This window comes from Hemicordylus capensis, chromosome 3 (assembly GCF_027244095.1).
Source record: "Hemicordylus capensis ecotype Gifberg chromosome 3, rHemCap1.1.pri, whole genome shotgun sequence".
Taxonomy (NCBI): domain Eukaryota; kingdom Metazoa; phylum Chordata; class Lepidosauria; order Squamata; family Cordylidae; genus Hemicordylus; species Hemicordylus capensis.
Genome location: NC_069659.1, coordinates 92414166 through 92441216, shown reverse-complemented (window position 1 = coordinate 92441216; position 27051 = coordinate 92414166). Strand labels below are relative to the sequence as shown.

Genomic DNA, 27051 nt, shown 5'->3' with positions numbered 1-27051 from the left:
AGGATGGGGCCGGGATCGGTCAATCCTGGCCGAAGCCCGGCCCTTGATCAAAGAGGTCAAACGGAACCCTTCCTGGGCTTCGCGCAGGACAGGCTGTGACAAACTCCCTCCCATCTGCACAAGGCGGGGGGGGGGGTTATTAAGTCATTAAAAACACTAAATCAAGTTAAAAATTAAAAAATTAAAAGATTAAAATATATATATATACATACATATACATACATACACACAAACACACATACACATATATATACATATATATATATATACACACACACATATACATATATATATATATACACATATACACATACACACATATATACATTTTAAAAGCCCTGAAAGGCCAGGCCAAACAAATATGTTTTAAGGGCCCTCCTGAAGGCCAACAGAGAACTCGAATTACGGATTTCCGCAGGGAGCGCATTCCACAGCTCCGGAGCAGCCACAGAGAAGGCCCGCCTCCGAGTCGCCACCAGACGAGCCGGTGGCAACTGGAGACGAACCTCCCCAGATGACCTTAATGTGCGGTGGGAAACGTGCAGAAGAAGGCGCTCTCCAAGGTAACTTGGACCTAAGCCGTTCAGAGCCTTAAAGGTAATCACCAGCACTTTGTACCTTGCCCGGAAACATATCGGCAGCCAGTGTAATTGTTTCAAAATAGGTGTAATATGGTCTCTCCGGGTTACCCCAGAGACCAATCTGGCTGCCGCATTCTGAACTAACTGAAGTTTCCGAACAACGTACAAAGGCAGCCCCACGTAGAGCGCATTGCAATAGTCAAGCCGGGAGGTTACCAGCTGGTGCACCACTGTTTTGAGGTCATCCTCCTCAAGGAATGGACGCAGCTGTCGAATCAGCCGAAGCTGATAGAAAGCACCCCTGGCCACGGCCTCCACCTGAGAGACCAGGGTGAGGCCTGGATCCAGGAGTACTCCCAAGCTGCGCACCTGCTCCCTTCGGGGGAGTGTAACCCCATCCAGCACAGGGAGATCTAACTCACTCCTCAGATTCTGAGCCCCCACAATGAGCACCTCCGTCTTGCTTGGATTCAGCTTCAATTTGTTCTCCCTCATCCAGCCCATTACTGCCTGTAGGCAGGCATTTAAAGACTGAGTGCCATTTCCTGAAGATGAAAAGGAGAAGTAGATTTGGGTGTCATCAGCATACTGATAACACCCAGCACCAAATCCCCTGATGACTTCACCCAGCGGTTTCATGTAGATATTAAAAAGCATTGGTGACAGAATGGAGCCCTGAGGGACTCCATATAACAGCTCCTGCTTTGAGGAGTGACTGTCACCAAGCTCCACCATCTGGGATCTGCCCGAGAGATAGGAACGGAACCACCGCAAAGCGGTGCCCCCTATTCCCAACCCCCCCAGGCGACCCAGAAGGATACCATGGTCGATGGTATCGAACGCCGCCGAAAGATCCAGGAGGACCAACAGAGTCACACTCCCTCTGTCGATTCCCCGGTAAAGGTCATCCATCAGGCCGACCAAGGCTGACTCAACCCCATAGCCCGTTCTAAAGCCAGTTTGAAATGGGTCCAGATAATCAGTTTCCTCCAAAACCGCCTGGAGCTGGTTAGCCACCACCCTCTCGATTACCTTGCCCAGCCAGGGGAGATTGGAGATTGGCCTATAACTATCCATCACTGAGGGATCCAGGGTAGGCTTCTTAAGAAGAGGTCTAACTATTGCCTCCTTCAAACAAGAAGGCACCCTCCCCTCCCCCAGAGATGCATTTATGATATTAACCAGGCCATCTCCAACAATCTCTCCGCTAGATCGAAGCAGCCAGGTCGGGCAAGGATCCAGAGAACAAGTGGTAGGCCGCACCGCTCCAAGCAGTCTGTCCACGTCATCAAGAGTCACAGATTGAAACTGATCCATCCTAACACTGCAAGAGGGATTGCTAGATACCTCCCTCCCGGACCCTGCAGAAATAGTGGAGTCCAAGTCGGCCCGAATACAGGATATTTTATTTGCAAAGAACCCACTAAAGGCGTCACAGCAGAGTGTCTCCGGGAACTGATTTGAGGCAGAAGGAGCAGAAATTATACTCCTCACCACCCGGGATAATTCTGCCGTACGTGAGCCCGCAGACGCAATTCGCGCCGACCAAAATTGTTTTTTTGCCACACGCACCGCCATTGCATAGGTCTTCAAATGGGTTCTATGCTGCATCCTGTCAGATTCGAGCCGAGTTCTCCTCCACCTGCGTTCCAGTCGCCTACCAAGCCGCTTCATCCCCCGCAACTCTTCTGTATACCAGGGGGCCATCTTAGAAGCAGGCCTGGAGGGACGCTTAGGAGCAATAATATCTACTGCCCTGGTGAGTTCTCTGTTCCATGTTCCCACCATGGCCTCGATAGAATCACCGGCCGCACCAACATCGAAACCCTCCAAGGCCTTTTGGAAACCTGCTGGGTCCAGCAGCCTTTTTGGACGGACCATCCTAATAGGTCCGTCACCCCTGCAGGGGTGGGTTGCGTCCGCGAGTCATTTACTAGGAGGTAAAATCCTAGTAAATAGTAAAATCTGTTTAGTAATGTAGATTTTAAATAGTAAAATAGTAAAATCTAGAATAGTAAAATCTATTTGACAAGTAGATATGTTTCTGGTTGCTTGTACAAATCACTTCTCCCTAGGTAAGTACTCCTACACACTTGAATTGTATTATTTGGAATAAACTCTGCTGGCCTTCTAGCCTAGTATGATGAGCTATATTTTGTGTTGCATGATGCTGTGACTGTTAGATGCAAATATCTTGAATCTGCAGACTTCCCTGGTAAACAGGTTGTCATCATCTATCTTTTATGGAAGGGATATCTGAGTGAGAGCTGACACTTATAATCAAAAGATGTGCACAATTTATCTCTTGCTGCACTCTGCCACTTCAAATTGCAAGTGGGAGAGTGCAATGTTTGAATGCTTTCTTCACTTAAAAAGTTTCCAGGACATGCAGTAAAATTAGTATGTCAGGGAAAAGACTAACCTAGTACCCTTCCTCCCTGGTTTTGGAAATGCAAATTTTTAGTTTTTTGTTTTTAAATGAAGGGGAATATTCAAACATGCTGAAGTGATACAGCCCAGCAACACCTAACTGAGCCTTACCTTATCTTTTGACCAGGGGAAGGTGATGACGTGGCTGTGTGTGTGTGTGTGTGTGTGTGTGAGAGAGAGAGAGAGAGAGAGAGAGATTGTGATGCTGTACACAGGCAAAGTACCTACTCATGTACATATTCCACATGGCCACCATCTCATTTAAATGAATTTATAGCATGTGCCAGACCATACATACGCAATGGTGGCATACCACCTGGACCACAGATAGCTGGCATATTGACACTGTATGTATTTTTACCAACACACTCAGTATCTATATATTTAATTCTCCTGGGTGTGCCTTGGAATGTGCGTCCCCGTGCCCAGCTGATTGGCTGGGTGGCAGAGGCACCTGATTGGCCGAGGTGCACCCAGGAGGATTGGTTGCTGCGGTGGCAGCAGGCCCGGGCAGTGGAGGCCAGAGGTGGAAGGCCTGGCCCGGTGTGGAGGCAAGCGGCGGCAGCAGGCCTGGCCGCGGAGGCAGGGCCCAGGAAGGGAGGGGGAGAAAGTGTGTGTGTGGGGGTAGAAGTGGTGGTGGGGAGGAGAGGTGGCTGGGCCCGGCATGGGCCAGCCGTGGTCAGGAAGCGGAGACTGGGGCAGAAGGTGGGGGGGGAAGAGGTAACCGCCGGCCCCAAAGAGCACACAGATGCTCTGTGTGGGGCTGGCTAGTAGTAACTGAATTCAGATGAGATAGTGGCCACATGGAATGCTTACGTGGATGAGTGCTTTATCCATTGCCAGAGAGCTTGAAACTGACCTCCTTTGTTTACTTCCACTATTCTATTATTTAATAAATGCACACAATGTCCCAGCTCTATAGAAGCTGAGGAGCTACTTCCAGCAGCAGAATGGAGTAGAACTTGTAAAATTAGAGCCTCAGGTTAAGTGCAGAACATACTGGCTCAGATTATGAAAGCACATGTGTATAGATGGACTGTGAGGACTTGACTGGGTCTTGTGCGCAACCCCTGCAGTGATTCTACAGTGTGCGATGTACAAGCGGTTGAAACATCTGTTCCCACTCTGCCCGCTTTCTAGAAGAGCCCTGGCAGAAAGGTAACATGTCCCCTCAGCAATGCCTTTCCTTTCTTCCAGAGTGCAACAGTGTGCATGTAGAGGAAATGTGGGAGTTACATGTGAACCCCAGTCACGTCCCCGCAGTCCCTCTTTACCATGTGCTTTGGTAGTCAGGATGTGAGCCACTCTATGAGGTCATCCACAGAAGCAAAAACTGTGTTCTACCTGTGCTTGGGAGCTGTGTACTCCTAATTTTCAGTTGTGTGAGTGCAAACAACTAGGTAGGAGGAGGGAGAAGTTGCTTTTGTGGAAGCAAGGTAGGAGGAAAAGCTACCCAGGAGGCTTTACAGACAGGGCTTTTATTTTGAATACACTCTGGATTTTGATTTACTCCTCTGGGCTGTCAGAAACCAGGATAGACAGGACTTTGTTTCCCGCTGAATGGAGGCTGTGCATTCTGGCTTAGCCCGAAGTATGTCCGGCTTTTAAAAAAAATCCTCTAGTTTCAGAGGATTTCGGGGGGAAACCTGGGGCTTCTGTTATGCCCTGCAGTTTCTCTGTTATGTGTGGTGTCATATCATGCCAGTAAATTGGTATTTTTCAAAACTCAATTAATAGGAGTTTGACAGCTGTTTGGGGTATGGTCTGCTCTAAGTGAGAGGAGAGCTGGTCTTGTGGTAGCAAGTATGACTTGTCCCCATAGCTAAGCAGGGTCTGCCCTGGTTGCATCTGAATGGGAGACTTGATGTGTGAGCACTGCAAGATATTCCCCTCAGGGGATGAAGCCTCTCTGGGAAGAGCAGAAGGTTTCAAGTTCCCTCCCTGGCTCCTCCAAGATAGGGGTGAGAGAGATTCCTGCCTGCAACCTTGGAGAAGCCTCTGCCAGTCTGTGAAGACAATACTGAGCTAGATAGACCAATGGTCTGACTCAGTATATGGCAGTTTCCCATGTTCCTATGATTTGCAGTTGCAAGTGCTGGGGAGGTGTTGTTGCAGATTGGTGATACTCTGTTGAGGGAGTCCAGAAGGGGAGGGGGAGGGAGAAATTCCTGAGTTAAACACAAGCACAAACTGCAGCATGTGTCTTCCTGTGTTTTACATAGGCTCTAGATATGCAGAATGGATGTAACCTGAGCCCTTTTTTGTCTAAACTGTTTCCATGAAGTGTGTGTGTGTGTGTGTGTGTGTGTGTGTGTGTGTGTGTGTGTGTGTGTAGGGGGCAAACATGAGGTGATGAAGGCAGTCACTCACAAAGGCAAGGGTTAAGCATCCTGCTGTTTGATGCAGCTGTTTGGCAACTCGTCATGCCGATCTTCTGCTCTTAGCTGTCAAACTAAACAGAAAAAACCTCTCTCGCCTCTTCCTCTGTGTTATGATTTGTGATTGGTTGGAGGAAAAACCTGGAGCAAGTAGGTGGGAACGCACAGAAAAAAGATCTGCCAGGAAGTGCGTGGAGGAGCCAACATCTATGTGAACTGTCAATTTAATTCCCCAAATTAAACATTTGGCGAATCTGCTGTGAAGCAGATTCACTCTTCAGATACCCCAGGGCATGAAGCCATGTGTGAATAACTCCCAGGTTTTCCTCCTATCTTGCTTCCATGTGTTGCTAAAGGCTGTGCTGGGCTTCAGAAAGTATTGGGCCAATCTACAAATCACTGCCAATTGCTTTTGTTTTAAGTCCATACACCCAAAGGGCATAGGGTTCATACTAACTCAACTTGTGGTAAAGGACATCTATCACTCAAGGTGGGAAAAGGGGGTGGAGGAAAAGCTATATCATTATGGCTTTCCCCCCACCACATTGCTAACCTTGGGTTATGAAAGCACCAGAGTCAAAATAAGGGAAAGAGTTTATGATATGGAGCGGCAAATTGATCAGGGCTCCATTTCGGTTGGTGTCTTTTTGGGCAATCAAATTTTGAGTTTTATCCCTGCCAACTATTTAAACCAGTTAACTGTCCCAAGTTTCCACAGAACTCTGACACTGGCCCGATGCAATGCCTTGCGCATAGCTGTGATGGAAGGAATATATCAAAAAATCCCATAGGGAGAGTGTTTTTGCCCTATGACTCTGGTGAGATTGAAATGACAGCTCATGTACTCTTGTACTATCAGTACTATTGTGAAATTCAGCATAAGCTTAGATCCCCATATCTTAGTCCACATCCAGGCTGTACTGATTCTTTTAATCTTAATTTCCTCTTGACAGATCCGAGTGAGTTTAGATCCTATAATGTGGTCAAGTTCTGACTCATAGCTAGCAAAATTTGTTTAGAGTTTAATAAGAACTAAGCACTCTAGCACCTGTATGTATGTTGCATGCACTTGTTGGATATGCTGTTGCCATACATAGAATAGAATACAATAAGGAATGAGATATAACACTGTTCTGTATTAGGCACATGATTTTGCTGTCTTGCCGCCTTTATACTCAGTATCATTCTGATACCAGTGATGCTTAATTTTTACATATAGTTTTATGTTCATAATCTTAACTTTTAGCTTCTTCTACTCACTACACTACGTTTTTAGGTGATTTTATAGCGATCCCTTGTTTTTTTTGTTTTTTGCTGTTATGCTGGTCAAAGACCGAAATAAAGACTATGCTCCGGTTCATAACTCCTTGATGAGACTCATATAAAAGGGAAATGCTATAACTTCATCAAATGTACTAGACTATGTGGAAATAGTGGCTCTTCTGCAATGTCTTGGGCTTTTACTGGAGAACACTATATGCTGATCTTATGAACATCCCCCATGAGAGCAGATGGGAATTAAAGTGTTTTCTTAGGTTATCTATGCTTATATTGCATACACAGCACAGATTATTAATGGCTTTATGCAGCTGGGTTAAATTTAATATGATATTTTCTCGTTCTGTAAAAATAGAAACTCCCCCCGCCAAAAAAAATAAATTACTGTTGTGTCTTGTTTATTCAAAATGAAAATCAATCCAAGGAGAAAAAAACACATTTGGGTAAATGATTAGAGAAAATGAAGCTGTGCCAGGGTGAATTATTACTCTTTGAATAGTACTTACAGAAAATGGAAACATAGATGTTTTCAGATGGAGGCTTTTTCAAGAAAGACAGTATAGAGTTCTACATTAAAATATAACTAACAGTCATTTTAAAGAGGTCCTTGCTTGCTGCAGTAGATTGTGGGTACACTATTGTGCACAAGGATCTTTCTGTTCAACAGATTCATTGCAATCAGCCCCATGTCTCCCAATAAGTGATTTCTATAATTGCAGAAAGAGCTGACAGCACCAGCCATCCGTTTGTTAGGGGTACTTACAGCTCCAGTGTAGACAAAGGACTGTGGCATGTGTATATGGCCTTCCACTCCTGGAGCTTTTCCAAACGGCGATTAAACACTGCTTCACTACACTTAGGTTTGAGGGGAGTTCATACCACAGAATCATTTACAGCAACGTCAGGACAGCAACAGAAGGTGTTGTTCGTACACCTATTCTGCTTTGCAGTGGCACTGTTCCGCTTCGCTCTTGATGATTTGCATACTGCACATTATATGCACCCTAAAAAAGTAGCACTTTGGTGTAGTGCTCAAAGTAGCCTTTGGTGTAGTGCTCAGTTAAGCTAAAGCTTAACTTTAGGCACTTCCTGCTGCAGTGAAACCACCCGTCTGGGAAAGCTCCTTGTGCAACATGCTCTTGTATGTTTCTGCAGGGCCGCTGCACACAGACATGTGTTTTTGTGCACAGGCTACCCTTGATGGGCTATGACAATTTTCTTTACATTTTTGAACATTTTAAAATTAGAGGACAAATATATTACACTGTTAGGCATTGTCATTGTTTGTGATGTGAGTTTTCTTGCATCAGGAGTGTGGAGGAGAAGAAAAGCAACAGGCAAATGGAAGTCTGCAGGAGAAAAAATATATATAAAGGAAAAAAGGGATTGCCTATTGGTATGTTAAAAAATCAATTCTGTTAAAATCTCTATATTTAATATGCTAAGGTCATGTGTGGCAAGCCCAGCCCCCAATGCAGCCGCGACCCATCATTGCCCATCCTCTGCGTCATGAGGTGGCTTAAGGCGGGCAGGGAGGTGGGAGAGAGGGCTGAGTGGGGGAGAGCAACAGGTGAGCTGGGGGGAACAAAGGCTGAGTGGGGAGCAAAGGCTGAGTGGTGAGCGGGTGGGGGGGAATGGGCGAGCGGCAAATGGGGGAGAAAGCAAACAGTGAGCGGGAGTGGGGGAGGAACGGGCAAGCAGATGGGGAAAGCAGCTGCCAAGCAGTGAGCAAAGGGTGTGTGTGTGTGTGTGTGGAACGGCCAAGTGAAGTCTTCTGGGGGGAAGCCGAGCTGGGGGGAAGGCCAAGTGATGGGGCCAGTAAAGCCACTGAGGCCGTTCCACCCCCCCCCCGCCCTTTGCTCACTGCTTGGCAGCTGCTTTCCTCCACCTGCTTGCCCGTTCTTTTATATTTACATCCTTTACACTAACAACTTCTGCCACCCTGCCAAGTGTCTGGGCTGGGGAAGACTGACTGAGGAGGTGGGAAAGCTGAGTGCACTAGCACACAGATGCTCTATGTGGGTTCAGCTTATATTCTAAAATACTTTTTAAACAATGGTTCAAAATGGTTCCATAATACATATTATGAATAATACTTATTCAGGGTAATGATGTTAGTGATGAAAAGGCAAGTAGTGGGGAAATGACTTGACTAGCAAGCCAGAGGTTGCCGGTTTGAATCCCCGCTGGAAACACCTATATCAGGCAGTAGCAATATAGGAAGATGCTGAAAGGCATCATCTCATACTGTGTGGGGGATGGCATTGGTAAACCCCTCCTGTATTCTACCAAAGACAACCACAGGGCTCTGTGGTTGCCAGGAGTCGACACTGATTCGATGGCACACTTTACCTTTAATCAAATGGTAAAATCATATGGGGAGGAGAAGAATTCCTTTTACCCCAATTAATCCATACCCCCCCCCTTTCCTCTCTGTCTATGCTATTCTTGAAGCACTTAAGAGCAATTGGGGGGGGGTTGTTACAGGGGAGACTCAGAAGAATTCCCCTAAACCCAAGCTGTTATTCAGCAAGAAAGCTCAAGAAAGCTTCTAGTTTGTTTACAAATCAAAATGTATACCCTCCTACAAATCAGAAAATAAACAAGATTCTAACTGCCCCATAAGCCTGTGTGGTGTAGTGAGTGATTAGGTAGTTGGATGAGGACTGGGAGACCCAGGTTGAAGCCCTCACTCAGTCATGAAGTCCTCACTCAGTCAGATCACTGGTTGATCTTGGCCACTCAATATTTCTCAGCCTAGCCTACCTCAAAGGATTGCTGTGCTGATAAAATGCGGGTGGGGAAACTGACTCCTGTACATGGAGTCATCTGCTCCTGTGAGGTGCGCTCTCTGCCTGTCTGTCTGTCTGTCTGTCTCTCTCTCTCTCTCATTGTGACCAACTTTACAGACTGCTGTGAGGGAAAAGATGTCTTTTAAAACTTTAGACGCTTTTAATCCAGTCTAAGCAAGCATGGCTGCTTGATTTCCTGTATTTCCTGTGTGCCCTCAGTGATAGGGAGACTGTTCTCAGGAACAGCCTAACCCAGGCTAGGGCAGCACAGCCTGGGTTAGGCTGGTTGTGTGAAGTGTTGGGATCCTCATGGATCCTGGCACTCCTGTGCAGACTGACCTCCATAGTCAACCCAGCTGTTAGTCAAGGTTAAGGGTGCAAGTGCACCCTTAACCCAGCTGTGTGCAGCCCGAAGAAACACTGAGATGGGGGAATCACCCAGTGCACCGTGCATGGTACATTGTGGGATATGTGGCAGTTGGAACAATAAATTCTGGCCACATAGTATATGCATATGTATTTTAGATACAAAGTACATTTCTGAAAAGTATTTTAGATACAAAATTAAAAGTACTGGAAATACATATTTTAAATACTTGTATTTCAATTACTGCCCAAATCTGCATGCACACACATATGGGGAGGGGGAGGGGGGGTTAAAGCTGATTTTTGAAATTTATGTGTCTTTAAGGTTAGCAAATGAGAGTAGATTCATTTATTTGTCACTGAAAATCTTATATGCTACCGAAGAATCTACACTCAGAACACCTCTGAAACAACAAAGCCCAGTACCCCGTGGGTTAGCAACTCATGGGGGTGGTTGTCACCCTCTGTGCACTAGACCACTACTCACTCTGTGCCACCCCTGCACCCCACAAGTGGCTTTAAGGTTTTTCTCCATAGGGAAGAATGGAGGTTTCAGCAGCCCCATAACTGCACTTGGGGGGTGTTGGGGTGGCCCAGAGGAAAGATGCCTCTGGTTCGAACCTGGTTCGAATTTGAAGCGAACCGGGCAAACCAGTTTTGTGCACATCCCTAGAAGAAATGGGGAGGCTGTTAAGCAAGTGGGATTGCACAGTAGTAAATGATTTAGTTCAAAGGGCTTCCTCTTTAGTAAAAAAATCCACGAGAAAAGGTTGGATTCAGAAATCTGCTCAGCTGTTCTCCTCTCCCCTTCTGTGTTGATAAGCTCAAGTTATGTTGGAAGCAAGCGGAGGAGGAGGGACGTGTGTGGTTTAGGATCTGTGGGGAAGAAAGGAGGGGGAAACCGAGATTTCTCCCTGCCTGTTTCTCTCCTCATGGTGAGCGGGGCGGAGGATGCAAGCACGGGTCGGGGGGGGGGGGGCAGAGAACTGTCCATACTGCAAAACGGTACAATGCATAAAATGTCTGGAAAGGCTCCCTACAACAGAAAAATACAGCTACTTTCTTGCAGCGCATTTACAGCATTGTAGGGCAAACACGCATCATTAAAATTTGAATCAAGGCATGGGAAATATGAACGGCACCCTGCTGACAATGCAGTGAAACCGATGTGGAAGCACAGGCAATATGGAGGGGCACTTAGTGGATAGGTTGCAAGTACGCTGCAGCATGTAATCTGGAAAATGGCCTATAGTCCATGAGCTAAACTCAGGTATCATCTCAGTGAATGAATGTGCATAGGGATGTTTGGCAATGTCTTCCTCCCTAGAAATCGAAAATGGGTGATACCATTGTTGCACGTAATAGTTTTCTCTGTGTTATCACCCTTTATTTTATCCCTACCCCACAAACTATTTGGAGAAAATTGCAATCACGTTTGCACAAAGGAAAGGGTTAGGGCAGGGCTAGGGTCAGGGTTACAATGACAATGAACAAATTGTTGTGCTCTCTCCATGGAGTAATCTTTGGAGGATATTCCTGCCAACTTTCATTTCCATTCCTCTGACAACATTGACAAACATTTTATGGTAGTTTTTGAGTTTTAAAACTCTTTAAAGCTTTTAAAAGACCATTGCAAATTTGGTCACTGTGGGCCTGATGGTCAGGACAATAAAAGCATGATAACATATTATTATCTCTCATTTACACAGTCAGACAGGTGTTATTGACTGGTTTGTTTTATCCAGACATCGAGTCCTTCGAAAGGACCTGGGATGGCTGAATTTTATTGTCAATGTTGTTTCTGTTGTTATAGATATCGTTGCAGAATATAGGCTGTTCCCAGTAAAGCTGCTTTTTGTAATTGGCTGATGGTGATTTCTGTGGCCACTATGGTGTTGAGGTGCTCTTCAAGTTGTTTTGGAACTGCACCCAGGGCGCCAATTACCACTGGGATTATTTTGGTCTTCTTCTGCCACAGCCTTTCAACTTCAATTTGTAGATCTTTGTATTTGGTGATTTCTTTTTCTATTTCTTTTTCTTCTATTCTGCTATCCCCTGGTATTGCTATGTCGATTATTTTAACTTGTTTTTCTTTCTTCTCGACTACAGTTATATCTGGTGTATTGTGTGGCAGATGTTTGTCTGTTTGTAGTTGAAAGTCCCATAATATTTTTACATCTTCATTTTCTTCAACTTTTTCAATTTTATGGTCCCACCAATTTTTGGCTACAGGTAGCTTTTTTTTTTTTGCAGACGTTCCAGTGTATCATCCCTGCTACCTTGTCATGCCTCTGTTTGTAGTCAGTCTGTGCGATCTTTTTACAACAGCTGATTAGGTTGTCCATGGTTTCATCTGCTTCTTTACAAAGGCGGCACTTGCTGTTTGTTGTGGATTTTTCGACTTTTGCTCTTATTGCATTTGTTCTTAGTGCCTGTTCTTGTGCAGCCAGTATTAAACCCTCGGTTTCTTTCTTCAGGTTGCCATTCTTAAGCCATTGCCAGTTCTTGGTGATGTCTGATTTTCCACTTATATTGTGCAAATATTAACCATGCAATGGCTTATTTTTCCATTTTTCTGCTCGGTTCTTGACTTGTTCTTTCTTGTAGGCCTGCTTTGTTTCATTGGTGTTGAATAGTTTCTCATTATTGACCATTTGAAGTGCATCTTCTTCACTGTCCTTGATATATTATTATTATTATTATTATTATTATTATTATTATTATTATTTCGATTTCTATACCACCCTTCCAAAAATAGCTCAGGGCGGTTTACACAGAGAAATAATAAGTAAATAAGATGGCTCCCTATCCCCAAAGGGCTCACATTCTAAAATGAAACATAAGATAGACACCAGCAACAGTCACTGGAGGTACTGTGTTGAGGGTGGATAGGGCCAGTTACTCTCCCCCTGCTGAATAAAGAGAATCACCATGGTAAAAGGTGCCTCTTTGCCCAGTTAGCAGGGGTAATATTGAAAGCTATTGCAATGCTGCCGCCCCTAAGATTTTGCCAAAAACCGGAGCGCCGGATGGGGAAAAGCAGCGGGAGGGGTAAATACAACCCCCCTGCCCTTAAAGCAAGCCCTCCGGCGTCGGACCGCACCTCCGCAGTCCGTGCACATCACTACTATGAAGCCAAGTCCTAAAGGGCCTGGATATTATTATCAAGCTGTGGAATATCCTTAGGAAAATGGGCGTCTCAGAAGATCTCTTTATTCTCATGAGAAACCTATACACAGAACAGGATGCCACAGCCCAAACAGAACTTGGTGAAACAGACTGGTTACAGATTGGCAAAGGAGTAAGACAAGGCTGTATACTGTCTCCTTCTCTATTCAGTTTATATGCTGAACATATACTGAGAGAAGCTGGATTGGAAGAAGATGAGTGTGGTTTTAAAGCTGGAGGAAGAAACATCAATAACTTGTGCTACGCTGATGACACCACTCTAATAGCTGAGAATGTGGATGATCTGCAAGCTCTAGTAATGACAGTCAAGGAACACAGTGAAAAAAATGGGACTACAATTAAATGTAAAGAAGATTAAACTAATGACAACGGATACAGCAACCAGCCTCAGAACTGATAATGAAGACACTGAAGTGGAGGATAGCTTCTGCCTTTTAAGATCGACCATCAACAGTAAAGGATCCAGCAGTCAAGAAGTATGCCACAGACTAGCATTTGGTAGGGTAGCAATGAAGGCCTTGGAAAGGATATTTAGATGCCATGATGTGTCTGCACCTACAAAGATTAGAATCGTTCGGACAATGTTTTCCCCCGTGACACTCTATGGATGCGAAAGCTGGACTTGAAGAAGCAAGACAGAAAAAGCATTGTCGCTTTAGAACTTTGGTGCTGGAGAAGACTTTTGCAGATAAATGGACAGCCAGGAAAACAAACAAATGGATCATAGAACAAATCAATCCAGACTTTTCACTCGAGGCACAAATGACCAGACTATCATACTTCAGACACATTATGTGAAGATCCAGCTCCCTTGAGAAGTCCATAATGCTGGGAAAAGTGGAAGGAAAGAGAAGAAGAGGACGACCAGCAGCAAGGTGGATGGACACGATTACGAAAACAATGAATGCACCACTGAGAATCCTTAAAGGCCAAGTTGAAGACAGATCATCCTGGAGAGAATCTATCTATGTGGTTGCTAAGAGTCGACACCGACTTGACCTCACTTAATCAATCAATCAATCATGTCCCAGAAGAAGAAAAATCACATATCTTCTGTTAGTTTTATTTATATATATATATATATATATATATATATATATATATATGAATAAAATCATCTATAAATGGTATTATAAAGCATTTTAAAGGAACTTGGCAGAAGTTACAAACATTGCTTAAGTTAGGTTACAAACAATGCTACTCGCTCTCCAGTGCACACAAGGCTAACTCCAAGTTACTGTCATCTACAAACAGTTGAGCTGTGCTTTTGTGGTTTATGATGTCAGGAAAGCATTGGACTGAATTACAGCCTTCTGTTTACTCAAGAGCTATTTACTATACAATGTGTTAAAGGCATGGTTTGTAACAAGAAACAATTAATGTAATGGGAAACCAATGCATATCAATGCTTCTGCTCCTGTTTCATATCCTGTATTAAAATGAGGGATATTGCATTTTAAACTGATTTTCAAATGCCTCCGCTTTTCAGTGCACTGCAGGAAAGGTTCATAGGGTACACTGAGAAAGATGTTGTTGTCCCCCCCCCCACCCCATCCTGGGTTTCTGTCCCAAGACTGCCAATTAAGTTATCCCATAAATCCTCCATTATAGGTAGTAAAACCTAATTTTAGATTTCCTGCCCTCTACAGTGTCTTGCCTGATTGCTACCAGTTGGCTAGGAGTGTAACCTGTTAAGTGAACCATTGTAGAGAATTGCCAGTTTCTTTCATTGCCACATGTGGAGACCTATTAATGCTGGGAATTTGCTCATAGGTTTCACTGATAAACTTTACCTGTGAGCCTCTAAAATCTTTAGTAAGTCCTTTGCCTAAGCATTTATTGTTCTTGTTTTAATGGGAAAGTATTTGTGGGAGAAATTTACTAAACTTGGTTTGCCATGTGACTCAGTAGTCCCAACTGGAATAATATTTAAAAAATAGAAGTGCCATGTTGGATCAGACCAAAGATCCATCAGCTCTAGCATGTTGCTTCCTCATGTGGCCAACTGGATGCTTATGGGAAGCTCACAAACAGGGAATGAAGGAAACAGCCCTTCCCTGCTATTACCCTCCCCCCTGCAACTGGTATTCAGAGGTATACTGAACCCAAATGTTTCGATATAGCCACCATTGTGACTATTAATCATTGCTACATGATAAATCCTTGAATGTGTCTTTTCCCCCTTTAAATTTCCAATTGAAGCTAATGACTGTCATCAGAACCTGTGGCAGCAGATTCCATAAGTTAATTGTGAACACACAGATACACACTGTAGTCACTATTCTTCCGTAGGGGAAGGCAGGTGTTTTCCTACCACCAGAGCCCACCCCTTCAACTGTCACAATAGCAGCAATGGGAGGAGCATTATTGTTGATATGAACCCTTGAGGAACTCTCTGCAGGTTCTCCCTGCCTCTCCTTGCTCCTCTCCATAGCAGTAGGCTTATGCGATCACCCGGCATTCTCTGTGTGTGTCTGTGTGTCCATCCGTGTGTGTCACCAATCAACTTTCCAACGCCTCGACCAATATGAACCAAATTGGGTACAGTTATAGGGACACATAGGGACACCTCAGTGGCATAGTTTGTGATTATGTTATCTACCCCTATCCAAGATGGCAGACACGTAAACTTTTGAGGCGCAAATGGGCTAACTTGTGAACCGCCTAACCGATTTGAACCAAATTTGCTACAGCTGTAGGGACACATAGGGATGCCCTAATGGCATGGTGTGTGATGATGCCATCTACTCCAATTCAAGATGATGGCCACGTGAACAACTGAGGCACAAGCAGGCTAATTTGTGGACTGTCTTTCCAATTTAAACCAAATTGGGTACAGTTGCTGTGAGTGTCACACAGGGACACCTCAATGGTGCAGTTTGTAATGATGCCATCCACACTAATTCAAGAGGGTGGATGTGTAAACTTTTGAGGCACAAGTGGTCTAACTTGTGAACCACTTAATTGATTTCAACCAAATTTGCTGCAGCTGTAGGGACACATAGAGACACCTCAATGGTGTAGTTTGTGATGATGTCATCTACCCCGATCCAAGATGATGGATGTGTGAACTTTTGAGGCGCAAGTGGGCTAACTTGTGGACTGTCTAACTGATTTGAACCAAATTAGGTACAGTTGTAGTGAGTGGCACACAGGGACACCTCAGTTGTATAGTCTGTGATTGTAATCCACCCTGATTCAAGATGGCGGAACCATAAACTTTTGAGGTGCAAGTGAGCTAACTTATTTTTATTTATTTAACTTATGTTTATACCGCCCTGAGCTTATGTCTCTTGTGAACAACTTGACTGATTTGAATCAAATTTACTACAGCTGTAGGAACACATAGGGACACCTCAATGGCGAAGATTGTGATGATGTCATCCACCCCAATTCAAGATTGCTGACATGCAAACTTTTGAAGTGCAGGTGCACTAACATGTGGACACTCTAACTGATTTGAACCAAATTTGCTACAGAGTATGGACATATAGTGATGCCCCAATGGTGTAGTTTGTGTTGATGTCACCGAGCCTGATCCAAGATGACTGTTGCATAAACTTTTGATGCGCAAGTGCACTAACTTGAGGACTGTCTAACTGATTTGAACCAAATTTGGAACAGCTGTAGTGAGTGACACATAGGGACATCTCAATGGTGCAGTGTGTAATGATGACATCTACCCCAATCCAAGATGGTGGACAAATGAAGATTTGAGGCACAAGAGATCTAACTTGTGGACCTCAGCTTGCACCAAATTTAGTACAGATGTAGAGATAGTGAAAGGGAAGTAGGCTGATTAGTTCTTACTAGAACAACTTATTTAATCTTCACTTCTTCCGGCAAGGAAGCAGGCAACTCCTGGATTGCATTTAAAATGACCTTTCCCCCTTTGCTTTCCCTGGAATCCTCGAAATGGTGCAGGTGCTCCTGGGAAATGTAGTCTTTTCTGAGGCGGCAGCCATTGCCCACCAGGCAGTGCTTTGCTTTAGGCCAAAGTTGAGTAGGTCGCTGCAGCTTCACCTAGTCATAGTAAACATGGACTGGATTGCACTGTTTCTTTTATTTGGCTGATTTGTTTTGATGTATGAGTGTGCAGAATTGTTCACTACGGAGAAGGTAGTTCAATTTTTCTTCTATACAAATGGTGGTTAATTACTATCATCATGTGCAGCTCATCAGTCATACTTAACCTTTTAACTGTGATCACATGGTTGTGAGAATGTAATGTGTGTGTGAAACATTTGCTCCCATTTTCTGCAAAGGATGGAACGGGACCTGCATGCTCTCTAGAGGCTGTTTCAGAGCACAGCCCAGAGCACTGTTGAGCAGCTGAACATGTGCAGAGAAGCAGAGAAAAAGCAATTTTCACTGATCTCCCCACCCCCCAAAAGTACTATTTCACTGCCAGGAATATGTCCCCAATGGCTGCACAACTCTCAGGCACATATTCCTGGCAGCTGAATAGTACTTTTAGAGGGAAGGGAGATCAGCTAAAATTGCTCTCTTCTTCCATGTTTGGCAGTGCTCTGGGCTGAGCTCCAAAGCAGCCTCTTGTGAGCACGTAGGTCCTGTTCTGTTCTTCTAACACCGTAGGACATGTGAGCCATGTATTGCTACCACCTCTGGTGGTAGTGGCTTCTACAGACTGTTGAAAGAACAACTGACAGATTGGATCCATATTTTGAGAACTGTGAATATTTTAAGAGCTGAGCAAAGAGGCACCTTTTTTTAAAAAAATAGAAGCTCTCTCATATTTATCCGGAGGAGAAAATTGCCTCTAACCAACCCCAGCATAACTTCCCTTCTGTGACTGTTGCTGTTGCCTAGCTTGTGCTTATCTGTAGATTGTGATCCTATTTGGGAAAGGGAACCATCTTATTCCTTTTTCTGTGTAATGGCTTTGAGAATGGTTTTGCTGAAAAGCTGCCCAGTGTGATCATATCACACCTATTTTGAAAGATCTGCACTGGTTACCAGTGTGTTTCTGGGTCCAATTCAAGGTGCTGGTTTTGACCTTTAGAGCCCTTAACAGTTTGGGCCCGGGATACCTGAGGGACTGCCTGCTCCCAAGGGTTGCTGCCTACTTGATGAGATCATCTGCGGGGGCTCTGCTCCGGGTGCTGACAATGAGGGAGGCTTGGTTGTCGTGCACACGGGACAGAGCCTTCTCTTTTGCTGTCCTCAGACTTTGGAATGCTCTCCCAGTGGTCATTCGCTCCTCGGACTCCATCAGTTTTTAGAAAGCTTGTTAAATCTTGGCTTTTTATCCAGGCCTTTACATGATTGTTTTATTGCTGCTTCTGTGTGTTTTTATCTGTGTACAGTTTTTATGTTTGTATTTTATATATTTTAAATCAGATTTGTTGTCATATTTTTAGCTTAATACTTTTAACTGTCATTTTTATTATGTTTTTTAATTTTTGTAAACCACCTTGGGATTGTTTTTAACGAAAGGCGGTATATAAATTTAAAAATAAATAAATAAATAAATAAATAAATAAATAAAGGGTGTTCCAGGGGTGGAGCAACGCATCCCAGCACCTTGACCCTCCAAGCTACTGGCTGAAGCCAACAATTAGGCATTTGGGCTCTCACGTAGAACTTCCATGTTCAAGGGCAGTCTACACCACAATAATAGTTTGTTGGCACTGGGCGGGAATGGTTTCTGGAATTTCCTTGATGAACTTCTTTGAAGCTTTCTGGATGCTGGGCTGAAGTGCACATGCCTTTCCCAGCAGCATTTTGATAACTGAACCTGCAATTGTATGTGCACATCTCGAAGGAAGTAAACTCCATTAAACTCAGTGCGACTCTCTTCCATATCATGAGGGAACAGTTAAACAGTCCCTGAAAAAATGGTGTCAGGGGAGGGGAGAATAATGGAAAGGCCTTTTAAGAATCTGAGTGAAAAACAATGTAAAAGTCCTGTGAGGTTTACCCACCAGCACTCCACCCAGCACACAGATTGTTCTCAAAGCCAAAGCATCCCATAGGGCATAAGATCTGTTAGTATATTTAAAACAAAAATTTCAATAATCCATCCTCTCTTTCTTTGTAGAGAATACAGCAAGAAAGAGATAGGCTGTACTCATGACCAGCCTAATCCTGCCTGGGCAGCCCCAGGGAGAGTTAGGCTGGTTGTGAGAAGCGGCAGGATCCTCGCAGATCCCTCCACTCCCTGCCCACCTATCCCCCTTAACGAACCTGTCTTATAGCCAAGGTCAAGGGTGCTCTTGGCTAAACCTGGCTACCAGACATCGTGTGACTTCTTGGGCTGCGTGCAGACAGGCACATAGAGTGCCCATCTGAGGGAGGAATCCCCAGTGCAATGCACATGCTGTGCATTGCATTGATGGATGCCCGGAGGCAGCCATTACACACTTTAGGCACACCTACAGCTTTCCAGTGCTTCACAGCTGTACAGAGCAGGGCTGCCCATGTGGGCGCGCAGGAGATGCGCCGAAGAGGACCGGCTTGGTCGTCTGGGGGGGAGGTGAGGTGAAAGCAACCTTCCCTCCATGCCCAGGACAATCGTGTGAATCGCCCCAGTGACTGACATAATGAGGAACATTACTCAGAGTTATCCTACTGAAATTAAAAGAATATGTTAAGGAAGTCCTAATGTCCTTTCAGTTTCAGTGGGACTGCTTTGAGTAAGCCATTACCCTATCAGCCATTAAGCATTAATGAAGGCCTGAGGCTTAAAGGAAAGGAATCTGCTCTGTCTATGCTCAGAAGCTACATCACTTGTTTACAACTTTTTAAATGTACTACTTCCTAGACAGAAGGAAAAGAGACAGACACTAATAGGTATCATCAAAACATGCCACAAAAAGAGGAAGAAGAGCAAAAGCCAGAAGAGCTCATATCAGCTCCTTAGAGAGGAGAACTAGAGCTAGAGAACAGACCCTGGAAAGGTGGAGGGAGAACTGCTGCTCAAGGCCTGTGTGTCCTGAGTGTAGGTAGAGGGAAAAAGAAGATACAAGGGCTCCTATATTGGGGTTTCAAGAACTGGGGGGCTTTTGTGCTCTAGGGGGCTCATAAAGCAGAGTATGAGTCACTATGTATGGTAAAAGGCCATGGCAGAGGCCATGGCTATATATGGTGGTGGCCATGTGCATGCTGGCGTTGTGCAGTGACAGCTGGGAGATGCCCCGCTGGTACACAGGCATAGCTGGGAAGACCACTGGGACTACGGCAATGGTGGCGATTGGAGAAGGAGCAGGTGTAGACCTGCTCTCCTCCGCTTGAAAGGGACTGTGAAAGCCCTCATTCTTAAAAGATATGCCCACAATTCGTATGCTAAATCGCATTTCAAGCACATCCCTACTGAATAATCCTGAGGTGCGATCACACTGTCACTATTATTGAATCTACTCATTTTATTTGTGTTTTTTCCATGGGGGTAGAAATGCGACTTTATCTTAGTTGAAGGATTTACAAAGATTTTGGTGTTCAACATCAGGAAGTTCTGCCTTGTGGTTTGGGAAAGCTCTTTTCCATAGTTTCAAATCAGATTTCCCTTTTAAAAATCCCTGGAAATTCAGTAATCCCCAAACCTTCAGTTTAAGATGAGAGTTAAGAGTTAACATTTTCATTTGTGCTCTACAAAGAATGGAAATTGCACATTAGGGTGAGCATCTTAAATTCCGTGCCATATAAACTGTAAAGACTTTGTACACTCTGGTATATGATGGTGGCTTTTGAAATGCACCCACACATTGCCTTGATCAGAGATGCAGTAGGCAGAAATTCATCAGAAAGTGATCAGGAAAGCTGTACCTGTTAAATGTCTGCCTGGATGCATCCCTCCCCAGCCCAATGTCCAGCTTACAGACCAAGGCAAAGTATGGATGCATGGAGACTTCTAAAGCCATCACATCATATACCAGATTACACAAAGTCGTCGTCGTCCTCCTCCTCCTCCTGCTCCTCCTCCAGTAACAGCTTATATGGCACAGAAGTTAAGACGGGCACCTTAACTTGCAATCTCCATTATTTTTAGAGTATGAGTGAAAATATAAAGCATCTTAACTCTCATCTTAAACCGAAGGTTTTTGGATTACTGAATTGGATCTTAGACTCCAATCTAAGACCCAATCTACTGTGCTGATCATGGCTGAATGTCAGTTGGGCGCAGCACCACTGCCCAGTGGCCAAGCACCCCCACCCCCACTCCACTGACAATTCTAAAGAAATTGTCAGGAAAGCCCCGGACAGCTGCCTCTGGGTGTGTGCTGTGTCTGGAACCACAGAGCAAAGGCCAGGCACAACGGTAGAAGGATGTAGGGAGCCCAGGTAGAGGCAGGGCCTGCCAGCTAATGCCAGGCATGAGGCTGCACAAGGAGAGCCCAAAGTGGGCAAGAAGTGGGCTAACGTGGCCAGCAGGCAGGACAAGAGGGAGGAGGCTGCAAGAGCTAACTGGGAAGCTGATGGGGAGGCACATTACTAACAGCGAAGTGTGAGGAAGACAACAGGACACCTGGGGAGAGACGGGTAAAGAAACAATTAACAGGATAAGGCAGGGCTGAAATGAAGGTGGAAACAGAAAGCGGGGAGGGACAAAGATGTGGGGCATCAATAAAAGCAAAGCAGACCAAGGATGTTCATCGAACAGCTCCCTAAGAACAAAAGGAGGTGAAGAGAGACTACAGTGGTGAAGGGGGTGTGCAGAGATGAGGAATGGAGTCTACAAAACTCCCTCCCTCTGCTATTCTGAGGTTAGCGACAGACTGAATACTTGTGGAGGCTATACACACATGTGTGCAAAACCGGGCTAAGGGAGCCCAGCCCGGCTCAGGTTGATCTCGGCGGCACCACGGCGGCAAACCCGCCTATTAAGCCTTTAAACAAGGTTAAGGGAGCAAGTGCTCCCTTAACCTTGTTTTTAAGATTGTCAGCCATGGCTGTGAACAGCCGTGGCTAGGAGACTCGGGGAGGGGAGGAGGGATCCCCATAATGCACCATGCACTTGTGCCGTGCATTGTTGGAGCTCTGGGGGGCAGGGCAATGCAGGGCGATGCAGCCCAGCACCCTGACCCTTAGAGCCGCTGGCAGCAGCTGATGCTCATCTGGACAGGCGATCCGCCCACCCGGGTAAGACGGAATGATCGTCCATGGGGAGGCAAGATCTTTAGGGCTTCCTCCCTGCAAACTTCTTACTGTTCGTGAGAAAGTGCTCATGGATTACCAATGAATGTACTTTGCTAGTGAGTGCTCAGAATTAACTGGTAGTACCAACTTAGAAAAATTACTTTTAGAGACCTAAAGAGATATGTCTTTTATATATTGTTACATTACCTCTGGGTAGTGGTGTGCCCGAACCGGTCCGGCGGCCATTCCAAAGAATGGCCGAACTGCCGGACCGGTCCGGCCCTGCCTGGTTCGGGTCCGGGTGGGGGGTATGCCTTTAAGGGCGGGAGGGCTTGCTTAGCCCTTCCGCCTCCTTGCCCCCACCAGCGCCCGTATTTTCTAGTATAGGGGCGCTGGAAACCAGCCGCTCCCCCCCCCCCGCCGCCGCGGCGAAAGAACTCCCCATGCCAGCCCTCCCTCCCTCCCTCCCTCCCAGCTAGCTGCCCGCCCGCCCTCCCGCCCGCTGCTCACCCGCTTACCGGATAGTAAACGAGAGGAGCTCCGGCACAGAGCTCCTCTCGTTTGGAAGGCCTCCGGCAGAATGGTGTTTTGCGCGCGCGCGCGCATGCGCGCGCCACAAAGCACGCCATTCGCCAGAGGCCCGGTCTACCCGCCGGGAAAGGGCCGGGTAGACCGGGCCTCCGATCGCTGGGTAGACCGGGCCTCCGATCGCCGGAGGCCCGGTCTACCCGCCGGGAAAGGGCCGGGTAGACCGGGCCTCCGATCGCTGGGTAGACCGGGCCTCCGGCGATCGGAGGCCCGGTCTACCCAGCGATCGGAGGCCCGGTCTACCCGGCCCTTTCCCGGCGGGTAGACCGGGCCTCCGGCGAACGGCGTGCTTTGCGGCGCGCGCATGTGCGCAAAACACCATTCTGCCGGAGGCCTTCCAAACGAGAGGAGCTCTGTGCCGGAGCTCCTCTCATTTACTATCCGGTGAGCGGGTGAGCAGCGGGCGGGAGGGCGGGAGGGCGGGCGGGCAGCTAGCTGGGAGGGAGGGAGGGCTGGCATGGGGAGTTCTTTCGCCGCCGCAGCGGGGGGGGGGGCGGCTGGTTTCCAGCGCCCCTATACTAGAAAATACGGGCGCTGGCGGGGGCAAGGAGGCGGGAGGGCTAAGCAAGCCCTCCCCGCCCTAAAAACAAGGCCCCCCTTCGGTGCCGGTCCGGACTTCTCCGGACCGTGCACATCACTACCTCTGGGTGCTCCATTTCCCTGAGTGGTGAAAAGTTCCAGGGATTTGCAGCGCTTTGGGTTCTGATTTCCTATGGAAGGAAAATCACTGCAGATTTATGGTGTCTTGGCTTAATATTTGGTTTATTGGCAGAGCATTGAATGAAGTTGAGACAACAGATCATTCTTAACAGTCATCAGCAAGTTACATCAGTGTCCAAACTCTGCATCCTGGCATGATACAGTTTTTTACCTTCACTGCCCCATTCTAGGTCTTCTTTAAATTCCTTTTTTATGTTTCTCAAATCTAGAAGTTTGGCTGTTCTTTTACACTACCCAGGGAAACCTGGGTAGCTTTTCCTCCTACCTTGCTTCCACACAATCACTTCAACCCAGGTTTTCCTCTTACCTTGTTTCACACAACCGAAAATTGGGAGCACTTACAGCTCCCAAACCTGGGAGAAACACAGTTTTTGATTGTGTTAATGACCTCACTCAGTCTGCCAGGGAGGGGAGCAGGGGGACTGAGTGACGTCACCTTCATCCCTTCCCTTCAGGTGGGTACTATTGTCAGACCCTCTATGGTGTCACTGATTAGGTTTTGTTAGAGTCATTAGCAAAACATCCTTTGGGCTTCTTTACCCATTATCCAGTGCTTAACTTACAAAAGAATAGCTAGCCTCGACTCACAACAATTTTAATTAAGATCATGATGGAGCCAGAGAGGAGCATATAAAATTCCAGTGATAGGTATGTGTTAAGTGGATCACTGGATTTGAAAGTGCATTACTTTGTGTCTGCATTTTGCTCTTGCTGCATTTTGCTCCCAAGCCTATTCGGTGAAAATTATTGGCAAGGTCTAGTTTAGTGTACATTGGTGTGTGACATCATTACCATACATGGTAATTTATCTGTATGTGTTTGTGTATATACACACATACCCTACATGGTAATTTTCATCTTACCAGACCATTTCCTGGGTCTAGATGAACTGTTGTGAAGTGGTACTGATTAGGATGGCACATGAGTCTGTGGAAAAGTCTTGCACAGCAAAGGCTATTGCTCCACTGGTGCTGCCAACACCCAGTTCTGGGCATTCTGGAAGTTGAGTGTTGCTATATATAGGACCAGTTAGTAAGACCCACGGGGTGTTTCCCCCCCTCCTTGTTTGCTTGTTTTGCCCTTTTAAGTGGTCTTCTGAACTCTGCATAGGTAAAAAGGTAAAGTGTGCGTCAAGTCGATTTCTACTCCTGGCGCCCACAGAGTCCTGTGGTTTTCTTTGGTAGAATACAGGAGAGATTTACCATTGCCTCCTCCTGTCCAATATGAGCTGATGCCTTTCAGCATCTTCCTATATCGCTGCTGCTCAATATAGTACCAGCGGGGATTCAAACTAGCAACTTTCTGCTTGTTAGTCAAGCATTTCCCTGCTGTGCCGCTTAAGGTGATGCATACTTCTATTTACTTTTTAAAGTGCCAATGACATTACTACACCAGACATTAAAATCTCTGGTTTTAGAAGGATGCAATTGACTTGTCAGTTTATATAAAGAGAGTTTCCAAGCATAGTGAGAGTGTACTCCAGGAGAGAAAATCCTCATGAAGCACTTGCTATAGATGCACATCAGGTGTAGATGCATACTGTGATGCTAATCCAGTTTCTGCTGAATATAATGGATAGGTCTGATGCAAATGGAGATAATCATGTTCATCCAGGACCATTAGTCTTATACAACAAAGCGTGACTAGAGCTGGATCGGTGCCAGAGAAATGTAATCTGAAATTCTTCTGAAACTTTTAGGATTTCCATTAGACTATGTTATCGTGATAGATAAGGAGCTTGCAGCTTGACCTTTACTTTACTTCAAAGCACAAGCCCTACCTCATCTGCAGCCTCCTTTAAATCAGATTGAAAACTGAGATACTGATATTACAATCTTAAGCATATTTAGTCAGAAGTAAATGCCACTGAGTTCAGTAAGGCTTGCTCCATCATAGGATTGCCACCTCAGACATTTAGAAGGTATGTATAAGAATACCTACATTACTGAGACTCCTGACACAATCTAGAGAACTAGCAATCTGACCACAGTGCATTCTTACAAAAAAAAAAAGTCAGCAGCATTTGGAAAAAAACTTTGGAAGAGACTGAATAATTTTTGTTTGAAACATTTGCCAATTTTGGCTGAACACATACAGGGATGTGAGTCTGCTGTGATGGAATTTACATGTTGATTTTTAAAAATAATCTTGATTAGAAATTAGGATATCAGCCTGAGATTATAGGGAGACAAGGAAGAATACAGAAGAAGGGAAAGTGGGTGAATGTTGCATGCAGGGGCGTAGCTATAATTGAGCGAAAGGGTTCAAAGAACACGGGCCCCCAGCTCCTGAGGGCCCTCCAGATCCATCTCTTCCTATTTTCTTCATTATCTTCCTCACTCTGGGGGGCTGCCAGAGAGAGGCATGAACACGGCCCCCTCTCCCCTAGCTACGCCCGGCATGCCTCCTTTTAAGGCAAAGATCAAGTTTTAATTAGAAATAGAACAAATTGGTAAAATAGTAACCTACTAGCCGACCCGCACAGAGCATCTGTGTGCTCTTTGGGGCCGGCTATTCCCCCCTCCCTTCTGCCCCACTCTCTTGCCCTCCCTCCCCCTCGCCCAACTCTCTCTTGCCCTCCCTCCCCCGGCTGTGGAGGAAAGGGGCAGCAGCGGCTGGGCCCAGGCTGCCGGGCCGAGTGCCTCCTCCATGGACGGGCCTGCCGCCAGGCCAAGTGCCGCCTCTGCAGATGGGCCCGCTGCCGCTGCCGCTTTCCTCCACGGCCGGGCCTGCCTGCCGCTTGCCTCTCTGGCCATGCCCGCCACCGCCTCTGGTCTCCTGATTGTGCCAGCACCCAGCTGGGACGCACATCAGCTGGGACGCACATTTCATGGCACACCCAGGAGAATTAATATAATAGATATCAATATATAAATGATAAGTGCTTATTATGCTTAGTTTTGGTTTATAACTCTCTCCTTACCTAAACTGAATATTTAAAAGGGGCAAACAAAATTTTGGAAGGAGGCAAACAAAGACCAAAGGGAATTATGTTATTCAACATAGAGGTTGTTCACATGACCTGGTGGGTGGGGTGGCAGGCAGGTGGGGAAAACGCTGATTGAATTCACCTTCCACCAGGCGAGCACTCTGGATCCTTTTGGTGTGCAAGCCACAAGCCCACACAACTTGCGCTACTGGGAGCGGCATGAAGCAACAGAGGCCAGGACTTGTTTTCTTGGCCTCTGCATATCCACAAGGCACCGTGCAACAAACGTGGTGCCTGGGATGATTCAGCTCACAGATGGACACTCTAGCACACTTACACACACTTACACACACACACACACACACCATTGATCATTAGGACATGCATTTATGGTTATGAAAATAATTATCCTGAAGACCTTCATTTTTATATTTAAATAGGGAATATTCCATAGTTCATGTATGAAAGCTAGTGCAGTCTTTAGATGCTGGCAAGCAGAAATGGGGAGAGCCCAAAATTATGCATACAATCAGTATAAGCTATTTATAGATATTATTAAGATGTACTTGAAATAAAATGAAAACAACACCATGAAGCCCAGAAATCAAAGGACTATTCTCCCAGCAGACATGGTTTAGGTGTGAGCATATCATGTTTTATTTATTTATTTATTTATTTTTATTTTTGCATTTTTATACCGCCTT

General features: G+C 45.7%; 1 protein-coding gene across 5 annotated transcripts in view; it reads left to right on the top strand.

Moving 5' to 3' along the window:
• ERG (ETS transcription factor ERG) overlaps nucleotides 1–27051 on the top strand; it is a 189102-nt gene that overhangs the window by 17743 nt on the left and 144308 nt on the right. The window contains exon 1 of one of the 5 annotated variants that reach the window (XM_053309171.1): nucleotides 7994–8063. The exons of 2 other annotated variants lie outside the window; for them this stretch is intronic. The gene's annotated coding sequence lies outside the window, so the exon portion shown is untranslated. Of the gene's footprint in view, nucleotides 1–7993; nucleotides 8064–21495; nucleotides 21514–27051 lie in introns of those variants that run through there. 2 more of the 5 variants (XM_053309170.1, XM_053309172.1) reach the window with 2 other exon arrangements.